At 41.4% G+C, this 12,872-nt stretch overlaps 2 protein-coding genes across 11 annotated transcripts in view; one reads left to right on the forward strand and one right to left on the reverse strand.

The window, feature by feature from the left end:
• Nucleotides 1-12,872, reverse strand: part of LOC129480807 (transmembrane protein 78-like) — a 107,485-nt gene that overhangs the window by 54,579 nt on the left and 40,034 nt on the right. For 5 of the 9 annotated variants that reach the window (XR_008657134.2, XR_008657141.2, XR_008657140.2 and 2 more), the window contains one exon: nucleotides 5,969-6,213. The exons of 3 other annotated variants lie outside the window; for them this stretch is intronic. The gene's annotated coding sequence lies outside the window, so the exon portion shown is untranslated. Of the gene's footprint in view, nucleotides 1-1,300; nucleotides 1,982-5,968; nucleotides 6,214-12,872 lie in introns of those variants that run through there. One more of the 9 variants, XR_008657148.2, reaches the window with a different exon arrangement.
• Nucleotides 1-12,872, forward strand: part of CCNY (cyclin Y) — a 299,400-nt gene that overhangs the window by 27,905 nt on the left and 258,623 nt on the right. The gene's annotated exons all lie outside the window — the stretch shown is intronic.

Raw genomic sequence — 12,872 nt, forward strand, 5'->3', positions numbered from 1 at the left:
ACCCTTTTTTTTTTTTTTTTTTTTTTGAGACAGGGTTGCTCACTCTCTCACCCAGGCTGGGAATGCAGTGGTGCAATCATAGCTCACCGCAGCCTCAAACAGCTGGCCTCAAGTGATCCTCCCACTTCAGCCTCCCAACTAGCCAGGACCACAGGCATGCACCACCATGCCAGACTATTTTTAAAAAATTGTTTTTTATAGTGATGGGGTCTTACTATGTTGCCCAGGTTGGTCTTGAACTCCTCGGCTCATGAGATCCTCTCACTTTAGCCTCCCAAAGTGCTAGGATTACAGGTAAGGGCTACCAAACCCAGCCTGTTTTAAAAATCTGAACAGGCCGGGCACGGTGGCTCATGCCTATAATCCCAGCACCTTGGGAGGCTGAGTCAGGCAAATCACGAGGTCAGGAATTCGAGACCAGCCTGGCCAACATGGTGAAACCCTGTCTCTACTAAAAATACAAAAAATTAACTGGGCTTGGTGGCAGGCACCTGTAATCCCAGCTACTTGGGAGGCTGAGGCAGGAGAATCGCTTGAACCTGGGAGGCAGAGGTTGCAGTGAGCCAAGATCGCGCCACTGCACCCCAGCCCGGGCAACAATGTGAGGCTCTGTCTCAAAAAAAAAGAAAAGAAAAGAGAAAAATAAAAGAAAAAGAAAAGAAAATGGGGCTGTGGTGGAGTTGGTCAGTGCATGTTGCTCTGTACTCGCAATGAAGAAGAGCCTATTGCCAGGCTGTTAGGACATATAAATTGTATATCATTGCTTAACAACAAATGACAGCAAAGAGATGCATCTTATGGTGCCCAAGCTTCGTGTGCCCGAGAGAGTTCCAGCTTGTAATTACATGCTATAACGTGTTCCACGTCTGTATTCCTTTGATTACTGAGATGTGCTGCACATTGAGTGAACTTCACCTGGGTTTCACCATCCCACTGGGATCATTGAGGGTACAGTTCTTGAGTCTGTAGCATTAATGAAGGCAGTGGATTCTCCCTGAGGCCCAAACTAGCTTTTGATTCATGTATTTTTAGGAACTCTGCTGGTAAACATATTTCTGAATAATTTAGTGTACTACCATTGATGACACTAGATGATAAAAACTATCCTCTACTTAAGTGAATCGAGCAGCAGAAGACACTAAAATCTTCTGGTTTTATAATTCAGCGTATAGAAGATGAGATGTGGATAAAAATATCAATATTTCATTGCACACAGTAGAAATATTAGGGACACACTGTGACTTGAGGAAAGACAATAGCGGAAGAATAATAAAGGCTTATTGTACAAGGGTAAGGACAGTTTTGTTGTTGTTGTTGTTTTTTTTTTTTTTTTTTTTTTTTTTGGAGACTGAGTCTCGCTCTGTTGTCCAGGCTGGAGTGCAGTGGTGTGACCTTGGCTCACTGCAACTACCTCTGCCTCCTGGGTTCAAGTGATTCTCCTGCCTCAGCCTCCTGAGTAGCTGGGACCACAGGCACATGCCACCACGCTCGGCTAATTTTTTGTATTTTTAGTAGAGATGGGGTTTCACTGTGTTAGCCAGGATGGTCTCCATCTCCTGACCTTGTGATCCACCGGTCTTGGCCTCCCTAAGTGCTGGGATTTCAGGCGTGAGCCACTGCGCCCAGCTGGTAAGGACAGTTTTGACGGTAGGTAATGGATGCCCTAACCACCTACAAGGAATAGTGTACTGCTTCATAACAGTTTTTCTAAAAAATAGCTTAATTGGGCCAGGCGAGGTGGCTCAGGCCTGTATTTCCAACACATTGGGAGGCCGAGGAGGGTGGATCACTTGAGGTCAGGAGCTCGAGACCAGCCTGGCCAACAGGGTGAAACCCCATCTCTACTAAAACTACAAAAATTAGCTGGGTGTGGTGGCACATACCTGTAGTCCCAGCTACTTGGGAGGCTGAGGCAGGAGAATCACTTGAACCCGGGAGATGGGGGCTGCAGTGAACTGAGATCGGGTCAATGCACTCCAGCCTAGAAGACAGAATGAGACTGTCTCAAATAAAATAAAATAAAAACAAAAATAAAAAATAGCTTAATTGAGGTATGCTTTACAGATCATAAACTGTACATATTTCAAGTGTATAGTTTAACAAATGGATCTTCCTTATCTTCCTGCCCCTTACATGAAGGAGTACCCAGGACTCAGGCTTTGAACTTTTTTCCAGGTATTCTCATTGCCTGGGTTATGCTGCCCAGGTTTGCAGATGTAGGTATATATCTGTAAAACCATCACCATAATCATGAAAATGAACATATCCCTCAGTCCCAAAGTGTCCTCATGCCCCTTTGTGTAATCGCTTCCTCCTGCCGTGCCTGAAGTTATGTGGATATAGTTGTTCATAGTATTTCCTTATACTGCCTTTTAATGTCTGTGGGATCTGGAGTGATATCCTTCCCTTATTCCTAATATGGGTAATTTGTGTTTTATCTTTTTTGTCAGTCTTTCCAGAAGTTCATTAATTTTATTGCTGTTTCAAAGGAACAGTGTTCATTTTCGCTCTTCTTTTTTTGCTTATTTTCAATTTTGTTGATTTCTTCTGTGATCCTTGTTTCCTTCCTTCTGCTGGGTTAGGTTTATTTTACTAGTTTCTTTTTCCAGTTTCTTGGGGTGGAAGCTCAGGCTATTGATTTAAGACCTTTTTCTTTTTCTTATATAAGCATCTGATGGCATAAATTGCCCTCCAATTACTATTTCAAGGGCATCCCACAAATTTTGATATGTTCTATTTTCATTTTCACTCAATTCGAAATAATTTGTAATTTCCCTTGGAACTTCCTCTTTGATCCATGAACAATTTAGAAGTGTGTTGTTTAATTTCTAAGCATTTGGGGGATTTTTCTTTCTCTTATTCAGTTCCAGGTTACTTTCATTATGTTAGAGGCCATACTTTGTATGATTTCAACTCTTCTAAGTTTGTTACAGTTTGTTTTATTTATTTATTTTTTTCCAGACAGAGTCTCGCTCTGTCGCCCAGGCTGGAGTGCAGTGGCACGATTTTAGCTCACAGCAACCTCTGCCTCCCAGGTTCAAGCAATACTCCTGCCTTAGCCTTCCCAGTAGCTGGGGACTACAGGTGCGCACCACCTGTACTTACCCAGCACCATGCCTGGGTAATTTTTTGTATTTTTTGTAGAGAGAGGGTTTCGCCATGTTGGCCAGGCTGGTCTCGAAATTCCTGACCTCAAGGGATCCGCCCACTTCGGCCTCCCAAAGTGCTGAGATTACAGGCAGGAGCCACACATCTTTTTAGTTTAAAGCTGCCTATATCATTGTGTTTGAACTGGGTTTCTCGTAGACAGCATGTATTTGGTTCATTTAACATCCATTTTGATAATCTCTATTTATCTGTATATGTTGAGACAGGGTCTTGCTCTGTCACCCAGACTGGAGTGTGGTGGTGCGATCACAGCTCACTGCAGCCTTGACTTCCTGTACTCAAGTGATCTTCTCACCTCAGACTCCTGAGTAGCTGGGATTACTCAGATGTGAGCCACCATACCTGGCTAATTTTATTTCTTTATCATCATTATTATTATTTTATTATTTGTAGAGACAGGGTCTCATTATGTTACTTACTCAGGCTGGTGTTGAACTCCTGGGCTCCTAACGTGCTCCTAAAGTGGCGGGATTAGGGGCGTGAGCCGCCATGCCCGGCCAGTAATCTCTGACTTCAAATTGCTGTGTTTAAACCATTTGCATTTCTAAAAATTATGGATGTGGTTGGATTTAGGTGTTTTTGTTTTTGTTTGAGATGGAATTTCACTCTTGTTGCCCAGGCTGGAGTGCAATGGCACGATCTCGGCTCACTGCAACCTCTGCCTCCCGGTTACAAGCAATTCTCCTGCCTCAGCCTCCCAAGTAACTGAGATTACAGGCACGCGGCACTATGCATGGCTAATTTTGTATTTTTAGTGGAGATAGGGTTTCTCCATGTTGGTCAGGCTGGTCTCGCACTCCCAATCTCAGGTGATCTGTCCACCTCAGTCTCTCAAAGTGCTGGGATTACAGGCGTGAACCACCGCGCCTGGCCTGGATTTACGTTTAACATTTTATTACTTGTTTTCTATTTGTTCCCTCGGGTTTATGTTTGTTTCCTCTTTTCTGACTTCTTTGGGATTATGTGACTATTTTCTACTATTCCAATTTAATTTATGATTTCTTTTTGACGATATCTCTCCATACACCTTTTTCCTTCTTTTTATTTATTTAGTGGTAACTCCAGGTACTATGATATACATACTTAACTTTTCAGTTTACTAAGAATTAGTATTTTACCTTACCCTTCTTTTTTTTTTTGAGACGGAGTCTCGCTCTGTCGCCCAGGCTGGAGTGCAACGGCATGATCGTGGCTCACTGCAACCTCTAGCTCCCAGGTTCAAGTGATTCTCCTGCTCAGCCTCCCAAGTACCTCGGATTACAGGCACCCTCCACCGCGCCTGGCTAATTTTTGTATTTTTAGTAGAGACAGGGTTTTGCCATGTTGGCCATGGTTTCGAACTCCTGACCTGAGGTGATCTGCCTGCCTTGGCCTCCCAAAGTGCTGGGATTACAGGCGTGAGCCACTGCACCCGGCCAATATCACTCATTGATTAACAATGTACATTTTTTAGGATTTTCCACACATGTAGTCACGACCTATAAATAAAGACTGTTTAACTTATTTCTTTCCAACCAGTAAGCCTTTCTTTTTGTTCTTCTTACTTTATTGCATCATCTAGGCCCTCCAGAAAAAGGAAGAAAAGTGGGAAGGTGAACATTCTTGCTTTGTTCCCAATCTTAGAGTAAAAACATTTGGTGCTTTACCATTAAGTATGTTTTATTTAAATTTGTTTTTGGTAGGTAACTTTTATCAGGTCCCAAAAGTTCCCTTCAATTATTTGTTGACTATGAATGTTGGTTTTAAAAAACTGGCCGGGAGCAGTGGCTCAGACCTGTAATTCCTGCACTTTGGGAGGCCGAGGCAGGCAGATCACCTGAGGTCATGAGTTTGAGACCAGCCTGGCCAACATGGTGAGACCCAGACTCTACTAAAAATACAAACATTAGCTGGGCGTGGTGGCAGGTGCCTGTATTTCCAGGTACTTGGGGATCTGAGGCAGGAGAATCACTTGAACCCGGGAGGTGGAGGTTGTTTTGCAGTGAGCTGAAATCGCCCCACTGCAATCCAGTCTGGGTGACAGAGTGAGACTCTGTCTCAAAAAAAAAAAAAAAAAGGTCCCTTCAATTATTTGTTGACTATGAACGTTGTTTTTAAAAAATCAGCTGGGAGTGGTGGCTTATGCCTGTAATCTCAGCACTTTGGGAGGCCGAGGCAGGCGGATCACGAGATCAGGAGATCAAGACCATCTTAGCTAACATGGTGGAACCCCACTCTCTACTAAAAATACAAAAAATTAGCCTGGTGTGGTGGCATGTGCTTGTAATCCCAGCTACTGGGCAGGCTGAGGCAGGAAAATCTCCTGAACCCAGGAGGCGAAGGTTGCAGTGAGCAGAGATGGTACCACTGCACTCCAGCCTGGGCAACACAGCGAGACTCCATCTCAAAAAAAAAAAATTAGCTGGGCATGGTGGCGTGCGCCTGTAATCCCAGCTACTTGGGAGGCTGAGGCATGGACTCACTTGAGCCGAGGAGGCAGAGGTTGCAGTGAGCCAAGATTGTGCCACTGCACTCTAGCCTGGGCAACAGAGTGAGACTCTTGTCTTAAAAAAAAAAAAAGTCATAAAAGGGTGTTAAATTTTGTTTTTGTGCATCTATTGAGAGAATTATATGTTTTTTATTTTACCTGTTAATGTGCTAAATTTCATTGATTTATTTTTTATTGATTTTTATAATTTTTTGAAAAAGACAAGATAAAATTCACATACTATACAATTCACTCATTTGAAGTATACAATTCAATGGTTTTTAGTATGTTTTCAGAGTTGTCCCACCATCATCACAGACAATTTTACATTACCAGGTGCGGTGGCTCACATCTGTAATCCCAGTACTTTCCAAGGCCAAGGCGGGAGGATTGCTTGAGGTCAGGAGTTCAAGACTAGCATGGGCAACATAGTGAGACCCTTCTTTATGGTGCGGTGGCTCACATCTTTAGCCAGGTGCAGTGGCTCACATCTGTAATCCCAGTACTTTCCAAGGCCAAGGCGGGAGGATTGCTTGAGGTCAGGAGTTCGAGACCAGCATGGGCAACATAGTGAGACCCTGTATATATGAAAAAATAACAACAACAACAACAACAAAAAAACATAAAACAAAAACAAAAGCAAAAAATAAATCCAACACTTGAAAAGAAAACTCCCTACTCATTACCAGTCACTCCCATTTACCCCTAACCTTTCCAGCCCTGGGCACACAATAATGTACTTTCTATCTCTAGAGATTTGATAATTCCACACATTTCCTTTAAATGGAATCATGAAATATGAGGTTTTTTTTTTAGATGGAGTTTTGCTTATATCGCCCAGGCTGGAGTGCAATGGTGCAATCTCGGCTCACTGCAACCTCTGCCTCCTGGGTTCAAGCAATTCTCCCGCCTCAGCCTCCTGAGTAGCTGGGATGACAAGCACCCGCCACCACACCCAGCTAATTTTTTGTATTTTTAGTAGAGATGGGGTTTCACCATGTTGGCCAGGTTGGTTTCAAACTCCTGACCTTAGGCGATCTACCTGCCTTGGCCTCGCATAGTGCTGGGATTATAGGTGTGAGTCATGCCCGGCCTAATATGAGGTCTTTTAAAGCTAGCGCCTTTCACTTAGCATAATGTTTTCAAGGTACATCCGTGTTATAGCATTATTAGTATATTATTTCTTTTTATTGCCAAAAAATATTCCATTGTATCAATAGAACACATTTTATTCACTTAATCCTCTGTCAGTTGTTTGTATTGTGTCCACAGTTTTGCTTTTATGAGTAATGCTGCTACAGCATTTGTGTACGACTTTCTTTTTTTTTTTTTTGAGACAGAGTCTTGTTCTGTAACCCAGGCTGGAGTGCAGTGGCACGATCTTGCTCACTGCTACCTCTGCCTCCCAGGTCCCGGTTCAAGCTATTCTCCTGCCTCAGCCTCCTAAGTAGCTGGCATTACAGGCACACACCACCATGCCCAGATAATTTTTGTATTTTTAGTAGACATGGGGTTTCATCATGTTGGCCAGGCTGGTCTTGAACTCCTGACCTCGTGATCCACTGGCCTTGGCCTCCCAAAGTGCTGGGATTACAGGTGTGAGCCACCGTGCCCGGCTTGTGTATGACTTTTTGTGTGGACTAAGATTTTATTTATCTTGGGCACATATCTAGGAAGAGAATTTCTGGGCCATACATATGATAACCCTGTGTTTAACCTTTTCAGAAATTACCAAACTGCTTTCCAAAGAGGTTGCAACATGTTACATTCCCACCAGTTTCTTCACATATTTGCCACCTTATCTTTTGGATTGCAGCAATCCTAGTGGGCATAAAGTGCCACCTCATTGAGGATTTGGTTTGCATCTCCCTGATAGCTAATGGTGTTCCATCTTTTCATGGTTTATTGGCCATTTATACATCTTTTTTGGAGAAATTCAAAATTTTTGCCCATTTTTACTTGGATGGTTTGTCTTTTCATTATTGAGTCATGAGTTCTTTATATATTCTATATACAAGCTCCTTACCCAAGAAATGATTTGGGATTTTTCTCCCCATTTTGTGGGTTGTTTTTTAATTTTCTTGATGGCATCTTTTGGAGAACAGTAGTTTTTAATTTTTAATTTTTTTTTATTTTTATGCTTTGAAGACGGAGTTTTGCTCTTGTCGCCCAGGCTGGAGTGCAGTGGCACGATCTTGGCTCACTGCAACCTCCGCCTCCTGGGTTCAAGCAATTCTCCTGCCTCAGCCTCCTGAGTAGCTGGGATTACAGGCATTCACCACCGTGCCTGGCCAACTTTTGTATTATTAGTAGAGGCAGGGTTTCACCATGTTGGCCAGGCTGGTCTCAAACTCCTGACCTCAGGTGATCCACCCTCCTCGGCCTCCCAAAATGTTGGGATTACAGGCCTGAGCCATCGTGCCCTGCCAATAGTTTCAAATTTTTATGGTGTCCAGTTTATCTTTTTTTATTTCATTGCCTATGCTTTCAGCATCGTATCTAAGAAACCACTGCCTAATGTTATCCTCTAAGAGCGTTTTTTTTTTTTTGGGAGACAAAGTCTTGCTCTTGTCCCCCAGGCTGGAGTGTGATGGCGCGATCTTGGCTCACGGCAGTCTCCTGGGTTCAAGCAATTCTCCTGCCTCAGTCTCCTGAGTAGCTGGGATTACAGATACCTGTTACCACGCCCAGCTAATTTTTGTATTTTTATTAAAGACAGGGTTTCACCATGTTGGCCAGGCTGGTCTCGAACTCCTGACCTCAGGTGATCCACCTGCCTTGGCCTCCCAAAGTGCTGAGATTACAGGTGTGACCCACCACGCCCGGCCTGTTATCCTCTAAGAGTTTTATAATTTTAGCTCTTACCCGTAAGTCCTTAATCTATTTGGGTTTAATTTTTGTATACGGAGTGAAGTAGAAAATCCAACTTCATTTTTGTGCATATGAATATCAGTTGTCCCAGCACCATTTGTTGAGAAAACTATTCTTTCCCCCATTGAGTTGTCTTGACACCCTTGTCAAAAATCAAGTCATCATAAATGTGAAAGTTTATTTCTGAACTCTCAGGACAGTAAGGTTCATTATTCCAAAAGCATACTGTCTTGATTACTTAGCTTTCTAGATAGTTTTGAAATTGGGAGGAGTGGGTCTGTCAATTTTGTTCTTGTTTTTCCAGATCATTTTAGCTAATTCTAGATCCCTTGAATTTCTAGATGAATTTTAGGATCAGGTTGCCAGTTTCTGCAAAGAAGTTAGCTGGAATTTTGGTAATAAATGCATTGAATCTGTAGGTCAGCTTGGGGGTACTGCCATTTAAACAATATTAAACCTTCCAGTCTGTGGACATGGGATGTTATCTCATTTACTTAGATCATCTTTAATTTTTTTCAACAATGTTTTATAGTTTTCAAAATACAAATTTTGCACTTTGTTAAATTTATTCCTTAGTATCACTTTTTCTTGAGCTAGTATAAATGGAATTGTTTTCTAAGTTTCATTTTCAGATTGATCACTAAAAATGTACAGACATAAAATTGATTTTTTTTTTTGAGACAGAGTCTCACTCTGTCACCTAGGCTGGAGTGCAGTGGCATGATCTCAGCTCACTGCAACCTCGGCCTCCTGGGTTCAAGAGATTCTTCTGCCTCAGCCTCCTGAGTAGCTGAGATTACAGGCACCTGCCACCACACTCGGCTACTTTTTGTATTTTAGTAGAGACAGGCTTTCACCATGTTGGTCAGGCTGGTCTCAAACTCCTGACCTCAAATGATCTGCCCGCCCCAGCCTCCCAAAGTGTTTGGATTACAGGCGTGAGGCACTGCGTCCGGCACAATTGATATTTGTATGTTGATCTCTTATCCTGAAACTTTACAGAACTCATACTTTAGTTTTAAGGCTTTTTAAATTAAGCTCCTTAGGATTTTCTAGATACAAGATCATTGCATTTGCTAATAGAAATAATTTTACTTCTTCCTTCCTAATCTGGATGTTTTTATTTCTTATAATTATCCTGGCTAGAACCTCTAGTGTAATATTGAATAGAAGTGATGAGAGCAGATATCTTTGTCTTATTCCTGATCTGAGAGTGAAAATATTCAGTCTTTTACCAGTAAGTGTAATGTTAACTGTAGGTTTTTCATAAATGTCATTTATCAGGTTGAGAAAGTTCCTTTCTGTTCCTAGTTTGTTGAATGTTTTTATTATGAAAGATTGTTACATTTCATCAAATGCTTTTTTTCTGCAGCTATTGAGATAATCTTGTGTTTTTTTGTCCTTTATTCTATTGGTATCATGTATTACATTAATTGATCTTCAGATGTTAAACCACCTTTGCATTTCTGGGATAAATCCCACTTGGCCATGAGGCATAAATCTTTTTATATGTTGCTGGTTTCACTGTTCTAGTATTTTGTTCAGGATGTTTACATCTATACTCGACAGATGTTTTCTAGTGATATTCTTGTTGGGGTTTAGTATGAGGGAAATAGTGGCATAATGGAATAATTTGGAAAGTGTTTTATACCCTTTTATTTTTTGGAAGAGTTGGTGAAGAATTGGTATTAATTACTATTTAAGTGTTTGGTAGAATTCACAAGTGGTTACCTGGGCCTAGAATTTTCATCATGGTAGTTTTCTGATGATTAATTTAATCTCTTTGTTATAGATTTATTTAAATTGTCCCTTTCTTCTTGAGTCAGTTTCAGTAGTTGTGGCTTTTTAGCCATCTGTCTATCTCATCTAAGCTATTTAACTTTTAGCCAGGTGTGATGGTACACACCTGTAGTCCCAGCTACTTGGGAGGCTGAGGCAGATGGATTGCTTGAGCCTTGAAGGCGGAGGCTGCAGTGAGCTGAGATTGCACCACTGCACTCCAGCCTGGGCAACAGTGAGAACCTGTCTCCAAAAAAATAAATAAATAAAAGTTATCTAATTTGTTGGCATACAGATATTAATAAATAAGTTATCCCTTATAATACTTTTTTTTTAAATGGAGTTTTGCTCTTGTTGCCCAGGCTGGAGTGCAATGGTGTGATCTTGGCTCACTGCAATCTCCACCTCCCAGGTTCAAGCCATTCTCCCGCCTCAGCCTCCCGAGTAGCTGGGATTACAGGCATGTGCCACCACGCCTGGCTAATGTTGTATTTTTTAGTAGAGACAGGGTTTCTCCATTTTGGTCAGGCTGGTCTTGAACTCTGAACCTCAGGTGATCCGCCCGTCTCTGCCTCCCAAAGTGCTGGGATTACAGGCTTGAGCCACCGCCCCCAGCCTCATCATTACAAACAGAAACTCTATACCCATTAATCAACAAATCGCCATTTTACCCTACCCCAGCCCCTGATAACCTCTATTCTACTTTATGTCTTTATGAATATTCAGACAATACTTGTCCTTTTGTGTCTGGCTTATTTCTCTTAGCTTAATCTTTTCAAAGTTCTCTTAATCTTTTCAAAGTACAAATATTGTACTCACACAATATTTGTCCTTTTGTGTCTGGCTTATTTCACTTAGCTTAATCTTTTCAAAGTTCATCCATATCATATCACGTGTCAAAACTTCATTTCTTTTTAAGGCTGAATAATATTCCACTGTATATACAAACTACATTTTGTTTATCCATTCCTCTGTTGATAGATATTTGGGTTGTTCTGCTCCTGAATGACTTTTGGGTAAATAATGAAATTGAGGCAGAAATCAAGAAATATTTGAAACTAATGAGAACAAAGATACAGCCTATCAGACTCTCCAGGGACATAGCTAAGGCAGTGTTGAGGGAAGTTTATATTAATAGCCCTAAACATCCACATCAAAAAGTTAGATCTCAAATTAACAACCTAATAATATCGCAACTAGAGGAACCAGACAAGCAACAGCAAACCAAACCCAAATCTAGCAGAAGACCAGAAATAACCCAAATCAGAGCTGAACTGAAGGACATTGAGAAGCAAAAAACCATACAAAAGATCAATGAACCCAGGAATTGTTTCTTTGGAAAAGTTAGTAAGATAGACCACTAGCTAGACTAATAAAGAAAAAAGAGTCTGGGAGGGGTGGCTCACCCTTGTAATTTCAGGACTTCGGGAGGCCGAGGCAGGTGGATCACTTGCGGCCAGGAGTTTGAGACCAGCCTGGCCAAAATGGAGAAACCCCATGTCGACTAAAAAATACAAAAATTAGTTGGGTGTGGTGGCGCATACGTGTAATCCCAGTTACTTGGGAGGTTGAGGCAGGAGTGAGCCAAAATCGCGTCACAGCACTCCAGTCTGGGCCACAGGGTGAGACTCTGTCAGAAAAGAAAAAAGGAAAAAAGAGAGAAGAACCAAATATACACAATTAGAAATGAGAAAGATGAAATTACCACCATCTACACAGAAATACAAAAACCCTATGCACACAAACTAGAAAATCTAGAAGAAATGGATAAATTCCTGGACACATACCACCTCCCAAGATTGAACTAGGAAGAAATTGCATCCCTGAACAGACTAATAATGAGTTCTGAAATTGAAGCAGTAATAAAAAGCCTACCAACTAAGAAAAGCCCAGGACCAGATGGATTCATAGCTGAATTCTACCAGATGTATAAAGAAGAGCTGGTAGCATTCCTACTGAAACTATTCCAAAAATTGAGGAGGAGGGCCTCCTCTCCAACTCATTTTATGAGGCCAGTGTCATCCTGATACCAAAACCTGGCAAAGACACAACAACAAAAAAATCTTCAGGTCAATATCCTTGAAGAACATGGATGCAAAAATCCTTAACAAAACACTGGCAAACTGAATCCAGTAGCACATCAAAAAGCGAATCCACCATGATCGAGTAGACTTTACCCCTGGGACGCAAGGCTGGTTCAATACACAAATAAAAAAAGAAAAAATATATGCAAATTAAAAAGAAAGATTGGTTCAACACACGCAAATCAATAAATGTGATTCATCACATAAACAGAACTAAAAACAAAAAGCATAATGATCTCAATAGATGCAGAAAGGCTTTTGATAAAATTCAACATCCCTTCATGTTAAAAACTCTCAATAAACAAGGCATTGAAGGAATATACTTCAAAATAATAAGAGCTATCTATGACAAACCCACAGCCAACATCATACTGAATGGGTAAAAGCTGGAAGCATTCCCCTTGAAAACTGGCACAAGACAAGGAACCACTCCTATTCAATATAGTACCAGAAGTCCTGGCCAGAGCAATGAGGCAGTAGGAAGAAAAAAAGGCATCCAAATA

The sequence above is a fragment of the Symphalangus syndactylus genome, chromosome 4 (assembly GCF_028878055.3).
Source record: "Symphalangus syndactylus isolate Jambi chromosome 4, NHGRI_mSymSyn1-v2.1_pri, whole genome shotgun sequence".
Taxonomy (NCBI): domain Eukaryota; kingdom Metazoa; phylum Chordata; class Mammalia; order Primates; family Hylobatidae; genus Symphalangus; species Symphalangus syndactylus.